The 17958-nt window shown below is 31.1% G+C and overlaps 1 protein-coding gene across 5 annotated transcripts in view; it reads right to left on the minus strand.

Annotated features, from left to right (window-relative positions):
- LOC125056328 (polypyrimidine tract-binding protein 2) overlaps positions 1 to 17958 on the minus strand; it is a 344301-nt gene that overhangs the window by 139756 nt on the left and 186587 nt on the right. The gene's annotated exons all lie outside the window — the stretch shown is intronic.

The following is a 17958-nucleotide window of genomic DNA, read 5'->3' on the forward strand; positions in this document are numbered from 1 at the left end:
TGCTTTTAGGAAGTGTAGGTTTCTTTAGGATAGTTTCTTCGTCGAAAGGTTTAGTTAAGAAATATTTTGTCTGTGTGTATAAAAAACTTCATTGATTCATAGTCAGTGTTCATAGATACGTTATCTACGTATCTATGAACACTGACTGTGATACACAATGACAATTGTCTAAATAGCGAAAGGATGAATTATCTTAAAATTTAAACAATACTCGAGTTAACATTTTGATAAACGAAACCTAATTTCCACCTGAATATTTTTTTCAAACATAAATTAAACCTACATGAGATAAAACTTGTGAACAATTTCCAGAATTATACTGCACTAAACCGATTATGTTCAAATTAATTTAGTTTATCGTTTATCCGTGACATTTAATAGGCAATTAACGGTTCTAAAACGCAACCCGGTAACGTCCGCGATGGGCCTGTTAAGCCCACCGTATTCTATTACCTAACCAAACAATTGGGGCTACTGATAAGTAAGCGGCAGTAAGCAAATCTTGCTCGGTCGTTTTATTCACTAGTCGACTGACTATACCAATACCTACTACTACCTACCTACCTACTTATATCATATTTCCATTAAAGAAAGTTATACTGCGCGTATTTATGGCGTTATTCATACAACTTCTATTTTTTTTATAGGCAAACGGGCAGTAGGCTCATCTGATGTTAAGTGATATAGCCGCCCGTGGACACTCTCAATGTCAGAGGGTTTGTGAGTGCGTTGCCAGCTTTTTGAAGAATTGGTATTGGTTCGCTCTTTTCATGAAGAACCCTAAGTCGAATTGGTTCGGAAATACTTCAGTGGGCAGCTAGTTCCACAAAGTGGTAGTCGTAGCAAAAAACTGCCTGGAAAAACGCTCAGTTGTGGAACGACGGACGTCGAGCTGATACGAGGTGGTATGAATATGATTTTATATCATATGTAGTTGTGTATTCATAAATCATCATTTTCGCTACTTTACGATCAGGCAATCCGTCTTAAAGTTGAGATAATAGATAACGATTATTATTTTCATCAACGTTTGCAAACAACAATTTAAAATACAAAAAATATTTTGCTTTGCACGTTATATTTGCTTTCGGTCAAGACTCTGTGCACCGGTCGTTGAGATCGACAAGGATCAGTGAAGCTCTCTCGTTGAACTAGCGTTTACCACTGTTTAAACTGAGCATCGTGCACGTGCGCTTGTAGTAGCGATTTTCACCATAGGTGCAACTCAGTTTGAAATTTTTAGATTTTTAGACGTAGAATAGAATAGAAATTCGAAGATATAATTTAAAAATATTAAAAAGTTGTGCTCATGTGTGAATGTTAATAGCTGCATCATGAGCATACCCCACATACAAACCTTCACGTACATACACTCACTTTTACACCATCACACAACACAGCCAAATTAGGTACCGCGTAGTAAAATGTATTGAATAATAAATTGTTATTGCTTGTTTCCTTTTGTAAATTTTTGAACCTTTTTGTAGTTGAATATTATGTATTCCATCTTTGCTTATATTTTATTGTGATTGTTAGTTATTATAAATAATTTTTGTTAGCTGTAGGATTACGAAATAAATAAATCGTATTATGTACTTAATACTGATACCTATTTGTTTTTGGGTATTGAAAGCTATAGGCTACAGCTTTAATAATTAGGTATCAATTTTAAGTGACTTTTACGATACAAATAGTATCCAATGCGTCATTATCTAACCACTAATGAAATTGCTTTGCGAGGTTTATTAAGTATATTTTTGTTGGGTTTTAAAACTGAAGATATGAAAATGTTCCAAGTATATGAATACATACTCGATAACAATGTAAACTAAAAATAAAATCAATATGCTGATGTTTTTGTTATCTGCTTTATCAAATCATCAGCTTTCGAGCTTTGTTCCGATAACACTTCTGATAAGTGACAGAGTTACGTCGATTTCTACCTTTATCTCGTGATGGTAATTTGGCCAAATACCAGGTATTCTACTTTTAATCAATGTTTTTACATGACTACTATTTTTGTAATAAAAACAACAACTTCGTCATTAGACATTATACCTGACTAGTTTAGACTATATATATTTTCACAATATTCAAAACAAAACTGCGTGAATGCGACAGAAGATGTTATAAAATTATTGTAGTCTAACATAACAGTGTAATCTTTATATATAAAATTCTCGTGTCACAATGTTCGTTCCCATACTCCTCTGAAACGGCTCGACTGATTCTTATGAAATTTTTCATACATATTCAGTAAGTCTGAGAATCGTCTACTGTCTATATTTTAAACCCCTAAGTGATAAGGGTGTCCACCCACACAATTAGTTTTTTTATTTTTTAAGTAATTTTTTGATACATCATACAAAAATACATACAACCCTTAACTGTCACCCATCCACGATCAACCCTTATTTTTTATTATAGTCGATAGTTATTTTTATTGAATTAAAAAATCGTTTCTTAGAAATATGGCAAAACGACATTTGCCGGGTCAGCTAGTTTAAATGTAAGAATTATTTTTAAGTGGACCTTAGGAATTAAACAGCAGTACTCAGAATCCTCCGTTACGGTATCTCTAACGGATGATTAATAATCTCTAAAGAATTATTGATTGCTCACTAAGGTGTTAACAGTTATTTTTCTTCATAAGCACATCATCAAAGCGCGAATTTATATTTTTATATGTAACCAAATTGGTCATTTATACTACTATTAAATGGTATAAATGATTTCCAGCTATGAAATGTAAAATAAAAACAATTGAATGTCACGGCGGGCGGTAATCGACACCTGTGACAATGAATGCCCGCTGCACTTTCATTATATCGGTTCGATACATATCTCTTTAGTACTTTATTTCCTGAAAAATATTTTGTTGTACATAATTGATGCAATTTACTGCTAGTGGAAATTAAGAACGAAACTTCGAAACACTCTTAACTGAAAAATTCAGCCCAGCCAATAAATTCGAATCAAACAAATTGCGAATCAGCATTTTTTAATTACATTAGAAATGTTCACCAACTAAGGTTGTAAATTAACGATTTAGCAGTTCTCAAAAGTTTTCGTACACTTTTCCCTTGTTCTCGTAACCTCTTAATTGCGACCCCATTTTTTACTCGTGCTAAATTTCAGTTTAATCAGTCGGACAGTCGCGAAAATCTTACGACGTAATATAGGATTGTCGGAAAAAAGAATTCACTGTAATAACCTTTAAACGGTCCACTCAAAGCGTCTTATTTAAATTGTTCGGGCTTTAAATTGCTGTGAATTCAGTAGACAATTTTTATGAATGCATTTACTATACTTATCTTATTTCGTTAAGTACTGTATTTAGGTGTCGAAATGTGAAGGCACAGTTTTGAATCTAATTCAATAACACTTTAATACAAATTATGAAAAATAAAGAAATGTAAGATCGTAAGATAATTCTTTAAATAAATAATATTTAAAGAATTATCTTACGATCTTAAAATTGTAAATTACGATACAAAATATCTGAGTAATTCTTCATTTAAAATGACACATATTTACTTATTGATAGATGTAATAACTTACATGTACTGTTCGTATAGACAAGAGTAAATAATGTATTTTTACGTATTTTATTACTCTAACGTAACACGGTAATCTCCAAAACAGCTACACTAGTTAGCAATAAAAGGCATTGTTTACATTAAAATGAGGTACAAAAGTCGCGTGAATTTAAAATATATTTCAAACATTGCGTTGTTTTTTTTATAATTTTTTTAACCAACCATTTTATTATACACATGTAACGAACATTCCCTCCAACCTTTTGAGGTCTGAGCTTCAGATTTCTGTATCATGTTCATGATCATTTGTAAATCTAATAGGCAAGTAGGTGATCAGCCTCCTGTACCTGACACATGCCGTCAACTTTTTGGGTCTAAGGTAAGCCTCACGATGTTTTTCTTCACTTCGTTAAATGCACACATAGACAGAAAGTCCAACGGTGCCCAGCCTGGGATCAAACCTACGACCTCTGGGATGTGAGTCGCACGCTGAAGCCACTAGGCTGCATATTGTTTCATGTGACTCTTAAACAATGAACTTCGATCAGATATAAATCCACAAAAGTTAACGGATAAAACTTTTCGTAGTCTCAATAACGAGCAAACTGCTTGGGGGTGCGGATCCCTTATTTAACTGACAAATACCTACACGTAATTTAGGTGTGGTTTTCACATAAAGGCCTTGATGTAGCGAAAACGTTATAAATCTCGGACACGGGAGCGATTTATAAGTAGCTGATTTGTTTAATTCTATTGGGAATAGTTGTAAATAGGCAGAGTTCTATAATAAATCTACTTGTTTACGATACGGTACTATGTGTCTTGGGTATGATTCAGAGTCGAACCCAAAGGCAAAATAGGACTGTAAAATTTTCGAAAATATTATTTCAAAAAAATGTTTTATGTTTAGGAGGTGTGTAATTATTAGTAAGGCTACAAAGGGATATAATTACCTTCAAAATATTTAACATAAAACAGAAATAAATCAGTGACTCAACAAACTTTTTATGTCTGGGCCTCAGATTTCTGTATCTGTATCAAGATAATTTGTCAATCGAATATGCAAGTAGGTGATCAGCCTCCTGTGCATGACACACGCCGTCGACTTTTTGGGTCTAAGGCAAGCCGCTTTCTTCGCGATGTTTTCCTTCACCGTTCGAGCGAATGTTAAATGCGCACACAGAATGAAAGTTCATTGGTGCTGAGCCGGGGTCGAACCTACGACCTCAGAGATGAGTCACAGATTGGTCACTAGGCCAACACTGCTCAAAATATTTTATAGACAAGTTATATGTCACATTATTACACAAGAGTAGAAATTATCCACGAATGCTATATTTACATACACTTTGTATGTAGTTTATTAAATCTTGTAACCATATACATATAGTCTACTAAGAGCAGAGTAACCAACTTAGCTGTCAAACATAAAAGTCAATAGCCTGTGTAGGCAAGACCCCAACATTGTCATCGTTTAAGCCGTACATTAGCGAAACTTGCGCAGTTCCATCCACCACCTGGGACCCAACACTATCCAATATTTTATACTGAATATACTGGGAATACTATAAATTCTAGATGGCCACGCTTTTCGCAATTCGCTTTTAACTGATTAATGTTTCTTATTTTGTATATATACTTTTTAGAAGTATAACTTGTAATCAAATAATTAAATTGTTTATGTATGTGTGTACAACTGTACATTTACTAAATGACGCTGTCACGCAGCGGAAGTTTGATTAATTTTATCATCAAATTTACCTCGCCATATCGCTATGTAATCTTCAATAACCTTTTAAATTAACTTGTTTATAAACGCGTTATAAGAACATTGTCGTTTATTTTAAACTAGCGGACCCGACAGACGTCCTGTCTTAACTATGAATATTGATTTCAAATTGGTATAATTAACTTAAAAAATATTTCAAATCAGAAACAAAGTGTTTATTATTTTAATGCTTTATGTAACAACATTCTATGTTTGTTTTTCTGGCTCATAATTATTTTATATGTATTTTATCAATATAATAACTCTGATCGAAACATTTGTTTTAAACGATATTCATTTTTCTTACATCCTCTTTGACGATATTTGCAGCACGCATTCTGTCAATAACATCAAAAAAGTTTGAGGTGGTAAATTTTCTTATTTTCCGCGCAGTTTTTATTTTTTTCTTTCATAAGAACCTTCTCCTGACAATAACAAACACAACAAAATAAGAATTATATTATAGAAGTGACAAAAATGTAACAAAAGAATTGTTTAATCGTTACATAAATCCTCGAAATTTTGGACGACTTTATCTCAAGCACTTTACATATTTATAGAGTTTAAGAATGTCTGAGAGGATTTCGACATTTCTGAGTATCTCCCATTACGGTACAATTATGAAAACAAAACATTTTAACAATTATTGTATTGGTAACCCGACACAAAATGAAACAATGTTTTATACTGAGTTGTTTATTATTTTTGTTACTATAAACACATTTTAACAACTATTACCACGAGCTAATTAACACTATTAAGAAAATAACATACAAAAATGTATGTGTTATTCAGTGTTCAAAGAAATGTTTTATTGAGGTTATAAACTTTTGCTTTGAGTGATAACAATCATTATATATATTATTTTGTTCGCAGACCTTGGTGCCACAGAATTTTCTTTGTACCTTTTACTTTGCAAGAACGCAGCCATTGTAAATGACGTCATTTGTTTTTGTTTTTGTAGCTTCTAGAATATTCGAAATAGTTATTAACACTCTCGCATTACTCACGCTTCATTCTTAAAAACAGCATACATACCTGAAAAGAGACAAGAAATTTAAAGCGTCCAACATTTGAATTATTATTTTGAAAAGTGCCGACAGTTACCGCGTCACATATTTGCTTTGTGTGCGGCGAATTTAATAGTAGGATCACGGATTCATTATGTGAGGTCAGCAATATTAATGCTTATTTTATTTTATAAACTATTGGGAAAAATTAAATAAATGAAAGTAACATTTGGTAAACCTAAACTAGTAAATTAGTTTGTATCTATTTATTTTAACTTTGTTACAAAAAACAAATAACATAAATTATTAGGGATGCAACGAGCGGGCTTATCACTAACAAATGATCTCTTCCTAACTAGCGTTTGTTAAGGAAAAAACTAAATAACAAAGACATAAGAGTTCAAGAAATGCATAACCAAATCAAAAATAAAATTACAAGTAACACTAAAAATTTATAGAATAACCAAACTTAATCTAAAATAATACAACACATTATAAAAAAAGTGAACATCTAATTTACACACGAAACAAAAAACAAAAATAAGAAAATTATTAGGAAAAAGACAATAAGATAATACAAAAAATAAAAAATAATTAACTAATTGGGACTAAAATAATAGAAGTTTTGTCAGTTCACTCAACGGATAATAAAAATGGTCCGTTAACTTCGTTAACAAAGCGAAACATATGTGCCCTTATCAGAAATTTACAAGTTTGGTTAGCAAATATTGTTTGTACCGGTACATCAGCTTTCCAAGAAATGCATCTTTATTTAACAAGAATTAGACTTGCACTTAAATCTTTCCAACGAACGCATTTTGATAGGTTTTCCTATAAACGGCACCAGACTAAGTACAATGAGAAGGTACTTGTAGGTACAACAAACATACGTATAGGAGTGAATGAAAGCAAGAAGCGCCGGCGCAGCGTGCATTGCCCTCGCACCTCCCCCCTCCCAGTGCAAGACTGACGGCATTCCGCTGCGCTTCCTGACCAAGGCAAGTGCAAACTAGTACGATGCAAGTACCCCCTTGCCCCTCAACTCAATTCCTTCCCGGCTAGCCATCACAAAGGAGTCCTGTTTTATGTGTAGAAAGTTCGATTTTCGATTCATTTTCTAACTAAACGTACATCGTATGTACGTTGTATGTAGTGGTGATGCTTATTCTTGTATTTTTAATTTTTAATAATTATTGCCATTCAACAAGCTTAGGAGCTTTATGCAAGCTCATATACAACTCTACAGATAGTAAATTTACATTCAAAATCAAGAACATATAATATGGTTACATATCTAAGATCTAAAACATATTTCCATGGAATAAACAGCGATTTTTTTCTCGCGTATATTTCAGTTATTCTTAATAGGGTATTGTTAAAGGGAAAGGATCTTTCCATTCATATTATTCAATTCGATATTGAATTGATATAGAGCTTTTTAAATAATCAAAATATCATATTAGATCACAGTGAAACAACCTTTAAGCCCGTTATTCGCTCACAAAGAGCTCTTTGTACACGAAAACATTAACTTATAAGATTCTTGAGCTCTATCTTATTATTTAAAAGCGTTCGCTTGTTACATTATTAAGTATACTTCTCATTTTATTTGTGTACATTTACAGTTACTATTATTTTAGTATTTATTTAGTAGCTAAAGAAATCATTTTAATAAGTTATTATTATTATTAAATTCAGCCATAATTATAAATAACCGTTCCCCATTATATATTTATTTAGTTTATTAAAGTTATCATAAAATAGCAATAATAAATCAATCTCATAGAGACACGCTGTCGACTTTTTGGGACTAAGGCAAGCCGGTTTCCTCACGATGTTTTCCTTCACCGTTCGAGCTAATGTAAAATGAGAACATAAGAAGAAACTCCATTGGAGCACAGCCGGGGATCGAAACTACGACATTAGGAATGACGCTGAAGCCACTAGGCCAACACTGCTTTAGCAATAATAAATTTACGATATTAAATGTATAATATCCACACAGCTATTCTTAAAATACACTAGAATTCGCTGCACGGAAATACTTCCGCGTGGCAGCACGAAATAGTATTATAATTCTCCAAACAATACGTTACCAAAAACTAATCAACAAACACAATTTCCTCTGTTCTGTAATTATCGTGCCGGATATTCACTACAGCCTAATCCTTAAAAATTTACATCGGTATAAAAAGTCACAACACAAATTCGAAAACTGAACGAAAATTGAAAATGGTCGAACGTAAAACAAATCCCGATTGAGGTTCCAAAGCCTATTCGTAACTTATTCATATATACATATAATCCGGCAGTGTCGAAGCAAAGCAAAAAGTACCACCCCGTAATAGTCAGTCTACTGAAAAGCGTTTCCACGAGGCTTTTAAGCGCTTATCTTGGAAAATGATACCCACGACCGGACGCTGAAAGGCTGTGACGGCAATTTGCTTACATTAGGACATACTGGCATCGAATGTGTTAAAAATATAAAAGGTTATCAAATTTCATATATTTTGACCACGTCTTACCGGAGACGGAAGCCGGAAGCTCTTTTTCATGCCTTAATGATTTGTAAATCTATGTGTATTTTGATAAAAAAACTTCACTTTGATCAATTGTATCTTACGAGTTACTTCATTAAACCCAGTTCGCAGCATAAGCTGTTGTTTGTCAATTTAAAACTTAAAGTAATGTTCAAGAACGCGTCTGATCTAGTACGATTGAGCCAAGAAATTGAGTCGGTTATATGCATTGACCAGGGAGAAATCAAATCCCTTACAAAATTACGATATATCTACAATAATATATGACAGTAATCTTACGAGTAAATGTTATTTAAAAAATGCGTAGTAAAAGGTGCGACAGTTGAGTCAAATTTAAACAATGAGGCTTGTACTGGAGTAACGTATAACACGTATATTTTACTCTATATTGATTTGCGAAACGCAGTCATCTATGAAGTTAAAACAGATTCAGTTACGCCCTGTTTGGAATGTAACGCTGTTCAGTTAGTTCAGTGCATCCATACTGAATTGTTTTCAGCAATATAGGCATACAAAGCGTTGAATTCCTTTTTTATTTGAGTGTACATGACTTCAGTTTGTATTCCGTTAAATGAAATACTTTGGATCTACAATATCATTGAGATTTTTACGTACAATTTACGAATGTTAAAACGCCTTTTATAATAGTGGTGTGTTTTTTATCTGGACTATTGAACTGACGTAAATAATTAATAAAATAATCAAATGAGTGAAATGTAACTTTTATTTTAAAGATATAATTTTCGTAAAATAAAATTACCATTTAGATATTTTTTGCTGGCTCTTAGTAAAGAAGCTGGTGGTCTTAAAGTGTGTCTTTTTCTGCGCACAAAAATGGTGCGTAAAACGTGTGTCCTTACAGATAATAACCATGGACGAATGATATCTATTAATATGAAATATATTGAAATTTCGTACTGAAATCATATCACGTATAAAACAAAAACCTTTTAAAGGGAGAACGAGGGAGGTTCAATAAAGCATAACAACAAAAACATATTTTTGATTGAATTTATAAAACCTTTGACAGACTTTTTTAATAAATAAAGTAAACATATAGTGATAAACAAGAATATTAAAGACCAATCGATTTTCATAATGAAATTGGAACCGCGGCTCTTTGTCATTCCAATTATTTAAAGGGAAAGTGTTGATGTTACGACGAATAACAAGATTAGCACCACGGCTTCCTTGTGCTTTTATTGAATTGCTTCGGGACTCGATAACCTGAGCCGACTCGATAACAAATTTATCGAACCTGTAACTTAATCTTTATTTTAAATTATTCAATGTCAAATATTAGACCACAATATGAGAAATGTGGTACAAGTTGAAGGCAATGGAATACAAGTGTAAAATATAGTATTGTCTTTGATTGACATAACTTTTACACATTTAAATAAAAAACTTTTTTGACCTTTTTATTTAAAAGTGTAAAAGATTCATTTTTTAGATGGCATTATACCTACTTGTATTATTAATTCTTTACTTCAGTAGATATTGTGGTTAATGCTTTCTAGTTTAATCCGTTACTAATTAATGTTGAACTTATTATTATAACCCAATTTTCAGAACTTGCAAAGCTCCTATGGGGTTTCTTATTTAAATCAAATCTTTAATCACTTGTTGGAGGGTATAAAAATATTAAAGATAAACCGATTAGCAATGATAGAATATTTCAAATGAAAATCACAGCTGTTATCTAAACTGAAAATTGGAAAGTTTTGTAAATGTTCAATTGCTGTAAATCTGAAAACATCTGTGAGCACGGCAATAACAAAGAGTTATTGGAATAAAAATATTTTTTTGTAAGTTAAATGAATTTTTTATTTGAACCATTTATGTGTAACACTAAAAAAATTGCATTTTTAACAACGAAGATCTTAATTATGTGCCAGTAATTATAACTAGAAATTACGTAGCTAATTTCCGTATATTCAAATAATTTATTTGACAATAGGTCAAATCATGTGTTTCTTTATATTGTAATACTAAAGTAAAAAAGATGAAACTTGTTTTTGTTCCTCCCACAAGAGACACTTAATTTGTTCATATTATTATTATTAGCACAAATTCTCTTTGACAGAAATGTGATTCTAGTTCGCGTCTTAAAATTACATTTTCGTAACACGATTTAGTTTGAACAAAAAATACAACACTGATTTACGCATAACCCTGAGTGCGATGTTCCGACCGTTTGTTTTTCTATGGCTATTTCTGGTCGGTCGGTATTGTTTCTTGAATTATAGCTTAGTAGAAGGTTACGAAGGAAAGTAATGTGTTTCAAACACAGATCTGGTAACACAATTAATAACGATTGTTACAAATAATGAATGACTTTCATACATTTTATACTGTGTGTTTTTTTAAGTTTTCATAAAAGTATCTACAAAAACAAGCACATATTAAAAATAATTTTATTTTATCAAAAACTATCAGCAAGTTGCATAAGTAGTAGTATGATTAGTCATGTATATGATAAATTTTACCCAAGTTAGAGTTTTTTGAGATTTGAATTGTTGTTTTTTTAGTACAAATTCAAAATACATAAATTCTCAATGCATCTAATTTTACATGTACTGCCAGTTCTCAAATCAAGGACGTAGAACGGACGAGAAGAACTGGCAATATACTCTCCGCCAGTCTTTTTTAAAAGTTCTTCGTGCATAACCCGGGACGAGTCTCTGGCTGAGGGTATAATTAAATAATATTATAAAATTAAAAGGCTTTTTATTTCTGGCAAAATCAAAGTAAACCTCATCCTGTTATAATTTTTTAAAAGCAAATAAATTACACAAATTTCTTACTGATGTTTATCGTTGTTTAAAAATACCATTAAATGGCATACTGAAACATAAACCGCTTTTACTTTCAGCTCTCAATGAAGTGAATAACAAACACCTGTATGAAAAATGTTTAACGAATATTTTCATTGCAATTCATAAAGTCAAAAGAAAACGACAACTTTGATGGTAAAAAGATAAAGAAAAAGTGCGATAAAGTGATTCAATAAGCATCTTTATTTCGCTTGAAATGAGAAAAACTGTGTTCACGTCGGTATGTCGCGTTGGTATGTATGAAGGCTACGATTGTTTTCACTCGCGCCACTCTATTTCCACTGTAATGTGTTCATTCGTGAAAAACAATTTTCTATTCCATTGTTGATTAAGAATTTGTTTTGTTATGTCACTACTGGCAATATGTCGATTACAATATTAGATTTTTATGAGAATCTAACGGGTCAGAATTATGATCTAACGCCGCCCATGGGCACCAGAGATGGCCGGCCGGCCTTTAAACTTGTCATACCTACTATTTTCTTTAAAGACCCGTACTAATTTTACTTTTTAATGTACCGTTGTTATTGTTATTAGGTAGTAAGTTATGCTTAGATTTTAGTTATTAACTGTTAAATAAATTAAATATTTTTTTAAATTTAATTCTTTTATAAACAGTACAAGGCAAATGCAGTGGTAAAAGTTGTGTTAATTTCCACTTTGTTTTGTCTCGTGTGTATCAGTGTTAATTTAAGTTAAAAGGTTTCAAATATTTTATATTATTATATATTATATTATACAAAGGTATAGAAACTGTATTTTTATACAATTCTGAAGCGTCACATTAATATTATAAATATAAAAAAATCTTAAATTCTAATGAGACCATATTCAAAAATGTATCTATGTATCTATGGTCTTATTTCTTAACAAACTAAAGTCGCAAATATTAGATACTAGAATAACTAAGAAAGATTGAATTTAAGTTATTTGACACTTATTGTACGTTAGGGAATGAGGTGATGACTGTTTAATTACTATTATAATACCAATTTAGTAATGTAACTACTATATGAACCACGATAAAATGTGTGTCGTGGAATTATAAATAACGATTCCAATCGACTTTATCATAAAATACCATTTTATTTTGCATAGAAGTTTTGAGACGTTTAATGAAAGACCTAAACGTTCTTTGTTGAAATATTCAACGCAAAATTAAAACTCTTTCTAGGTAAGGCGTATAGAATTCTTCCAATATGAGATATTTATTTTGACCGAAACGTAGAGCGCCGTATTTTCAATAGATTATTAAATTTTATTTCCATATAATGATACTTATTTTGTAAAATTTATATGATTGAAATTTGTAATTTAGTATTAAATTAAAATGGCACAATAAATTACGCATGTAAGCAACGCAAGATTCTCATTTGTTAAAAAAGTGCTTGCGTACAAAGTACACATGTCAGAAGTAAAACTTCTTTGGCAAACTATTTTTTAACTCTTGTTCACATTTATACAAATCTAAAACTTTATGTTTCCGAGACTTAGAGGGAGGGAAAAAGGAGCTATGTTAGGAATTTAATGAATTTAATTGCCATTAAAAGTGTCAAAATGTAATACACATTATAAATTTATTTTTTTATATTTCTTCGTTACTAAAAACACGTGGCATTTTAATTTACAATACATCATTTGATATTTTAATAAATTATTTTGCATAAAGTATTTCATAAATTTACCCTTCTCACTCTCTCTCAATCGGTCTCAATCCCTCTCTCCCTTTTATTCGACAAAAACGCTGCACATCTTCGTGACGTTTTTTTTAAAAATTTTACCCTCATGCGCCTAAAGAAGTTTCACTTCAAAAATATCCTACACGTATACCTAATCCACCTGTACGGCTATCGCATTAATATTATAATAACTAATAGCCTAAGATTCGTTGACTTGGGTTTTACTAACTTCCTTAATAACTTAAGAAATAGACAAAGATGGTACAACTTAACGTAAGAATAATGTACGTGTTATATCCTAATATTAATGTTTTAACCAGCTTTTATTCAGGAAAATTGCAGTTAGAGTGATCTTATTAATGAACGTCGGGGCGCCTTTGTCCGGCGCTGGAGCATTTCCTGCACAATCGCCTTGACACCGAGTAATTAGAAAGAAAAATTCGTTAGACGCAGCGTATTTTACTTTTACTGTTCGAGTGAATAATGCGGATAATTTTTTAAATGTACCACAAGATATGAATCCATTATGAGCTTTTAAATGGATTCGCTTTGCGCTGTTACCTTAAATAGTATCTATATCTAGTTCAATTACGGGCGCAATAAACGATTAAAAACTTAAACGTACTAAATAGTTTAGGAAAGCGTTTGATGACCAAATATTACTTTCGCATTTTGTAAAGTCAAAATAAGTATTTTTTAAAAATAAAATAAAATTGGAGTTGTAATATTTTTTATAAAATGTATGTTCAGTGTAATTGTGATGTATACTACTTTGTAGTAGATTGTAGCTTATAGAAAATGCATCATAATATATGATGTGGTTGTACTTTAAAAAAGAAATAAAATAATAAGTACTTTTCTTGTTTTTACACTGGAATGATGAAGTTTTTTTTTTAATTTGACACAGTCCCAGTGACCCAATAGAAGTATATGTATGTTAAGAAACACCGAATAGATGCGAATTTTTATATTCACAGCTTGAATAATTCAAGATCATCAAGCCGACGTGAAATAAACAATAAACTAGACAAGTAGTTGTTTTTTTACACGACACACATTACTCTGCGTTCCGGTTGTAAGCTAGCGCGATGACCCTAGCATCGGCGACGACCTAAATTAAAAGCGTTCGCGATTATCTAGTGTAATTAATAATTTTACAACGAAAATTCTAAAGCCTCGGTATACAAATTAATTCGAAATTAACCTAAATTTAGTTATAAACGAGACAGTAATTTTTATAAACCAACGCAATACAAATCTAAATTAAACCGAAAACTGTATTTTTAGTAATTTTGGGTGCGACTTAATATGGATTACATTTAATAGTTATAAGAATGTTAAATCTATTCAAGCCAAGCGGCATTGGCCCAGAGGCTTCAACGTCCATTCGTTGGTACGAATACCGGCTGTGCAACAACGAACTAAGCAGATACAGCAATCTGAGACCCACTTAAAAGGTATGGTTTTTGGTATGTATGAATCGCTTTCGCTTATAGTTTTTATTTCAATGTTAGGACAATCTGCAGAAATTGAACAACTTTGTTGACTTTTGGGGCCTCTTAGTAGGTAGATTAAAAACCTCCTCCATTTTATTCGAGTCGTATAGAACTTTTAAACAAATACAACCAAAGCAAAGTATTTAAAAGCCAATGAACTTTAATCGCTTTTATAAAAGACAAAAATAGAACATATTATAAAGGGTACTGACATCGGTTTCGATTATAAAAGTAATTTAAGTATACAAAAAGCTTTCATGGTCACGTAAAAATTACCTCATTAAAATCTTTACTAAATTATAATACCCATCAGTCCAATAATGATGTCTCTTTTCCTCACATCGTCAAGACAATTAAGAGACAAATACAGAGTTACTCCAAAGATTAAGGGTGAGGTATCACGAATAGAACTATGTAAAACTATGTACAGTAATCCCGCCTATAACACGCTATATTATAACGCGATTTCCCCCTATATAACGCGAAGGTTTCTCAAGTTAAATTTCTGTAGTGTGAAATTTATAATGATTTGTTAAGTCCATAATTAGTTTTGCGTACCTTTGCATCTGTGTCAATTGTGTTAAAAAATTAAACTAAATAATTGTATTAAATTCGTGTTCCTTGTTTTTGAATTGTTAAAAAAACCTGTTTTACTCGAAACTACAACGCTTTCTATAACGCGGTCAGGGTCTACCGCGCTATAGGGGATGACTAGATCGTTACCCAGATGGCAATAACATTCAAATTAGTTCTTCGCCACACTTAAGGACTGAGTGAAATTTGACCAGCAAGCTGTCACACAGCTGAAACAGTTTTTGTATAACTAATTGATTGTTGAAATGGAATTAATACAGTCGTTAGATGGCTGAATGCAATTAAATGCATACTTGTGAGTACCGTTTCGCACCGTCGCGTCGTGGTTTTCAAGCGAAAATGCGGTGAAACCGATCTAATGACGTGCTATACAGTTTTTATTGAGAAAAATTAAAGCAATTATTCGTAATTCTATTAATATTGTTAATAGTTGATGGCTTTATATAGAACAAGAATGATGCTGTTCTAGAAAGAAAATTGCGTCTCGTGTGTGACCAAGCGGCACAAAAATTATCAGAAACTTTACTTCAACGTTAAATTCAGTGCTAGCTATTTGGAGTTATTAATAATTCGAACAAGTCTTTCTTTACATACGCAATTATTATTTAATTATATACAGACACAGGTATTTTTTATTTCCCAAATCATACACATTGCATATCTACTAATAATGAATAAAGATATTTTTATTGGTTCTATATATTTATTTGTGTATACATGGGAAATGTAATTCTTATGCTGTATTAAGTATACTGTTAAAAATGAAAAGTAAACTTCGTTAGAATTAGTATTTTTTAATAAGTGTTATCATTGTCAAAACCAAATTTTGATTTAATCTTACCATAAAATATCGTATATATAATGTAGTTTAATTCTTCTATTAAATAAAATTGAAATCATAATATTTTTCTTGTGATTCTTGTTTTTTAAAAGAATTAAGTTTAATATAAATAAAACTAGCTTTGTTTAGTGTTTGATAATTTTTTCATTTCAATTACAAGGGTTTTTATAAATTCTTATTAATATTACGGTTTTCATAGATAGATGTAGATTTATACGGATTTTTATTAAAAAACATGTATATTTTCATTCTACTATTAAACAACATTGAAATTATATAGCAAATTACAAATTATACAACAAAATTTTAATTCGTATGTTTAATATTTGGTAAAGCTATCTTTCAGCTTCCCCAGTAATAGATTTACAGTTAGCTATGCCGTGTAGACGGGATCCGTTGGTATGTTTATTGGTGTCTGTTTCCGGCATTTCTGATTACACCTAGGAAGTATATCAAACCTACAATTTACGAGTCGATTTAAGCGGTACCGCTATCTTTGACGACTTCACTTTATGTCAGTCACAAATTTATGAATGATCAAATTTAAGTCTTGTAATCCGTAATATTTATATTTAAAGTAATATCTATACAAACTCAATAATATCAGAAAAACTGAATAGATTTTGATAATTATTTGATTAGTAAAAGTTATATGTCTAGGATTAAAATATTTATTTGTTTTTTATAGAATACATACATTTTGATTCCCATATTCAACTTCGTAATAGCGCTCTTATAAAGAAGTTCCATACATTTGTAGTGTTAAACACGAAACCGTTTATTTAAGAACCAATCGAAAAGTGGAAACGTTATTTAATGTAATTTAGTATCTAATCTGCTAATAAATTGGCTAATTCGTACACTTAGTGGAATGAGGCTTCGAGACAAATGTGTTATTGATAGGTGCAAGGTACCGTTACGCTGTCGAGACTTCCAATGAACGTGACAAAATTTAATATGCAAAGTATAATATTCAATTTGTATGAATTCCAGATTTAATTTTGAGAATTGGTTGACTAAACTGTTTATGAGGCTAATTTTCTACTCACGGACTTTTAACACACACCGGTAAATATACTCGTATATATACATAATTATTAAATTAATAAAGTATATGGATTTTCTTTTGTAAAATTGGGTTAGTAATCAGATAACTTATAAATGAATGTGTCTCAGAATTGTGTCCGCCGGAAGTGTCAATGGAAAAATTGTGGCGTATATATTTTCCTAGTTTTATATTCCTAAGATAAAAAAATCGAAAAGATTTTTTTAACTAATAGCGAATCCACTTGAATATATTTTTGAATATAGAATATTAGAAAAATTTAATATTACAAAGGTGCATTGCGTAGTGGAATAACATGCCCCAGTAGGATCTTATATCATTTTATTGAACTGAAAAGGCAAACCGAACTAGCTTTAGCCAATATATTTTCTAAACATATTTGTATTATTTATAATAGTCATGTATTTATTATAAGTTCGATAAACATTTATTTATAGCGAACTTTTCAAAGTGTACCCAATCAAACAGTATTTTATTCATGTCATTGTATTCGTACTAACTTTAACCAAATAGTTGCCGTGAAGCTAATGAAATAATATATTTCAAATGCCACAGTCTTCATTTGTTTATTATTTCCAAGTTATAAAT

Source organism: Pieris napi, chromosome 14, assembly GCF_905475465.1.
Source record: "Pieris napi chromosome 14, ilPieNapi1.2, whole genome shotgun sequence".
Lineage (NCBI taxonomy): Eukaryota > Metazoa > Arthropoda > Insecta > Lepidoptera > Pieridae > Pieris > Pieris napi.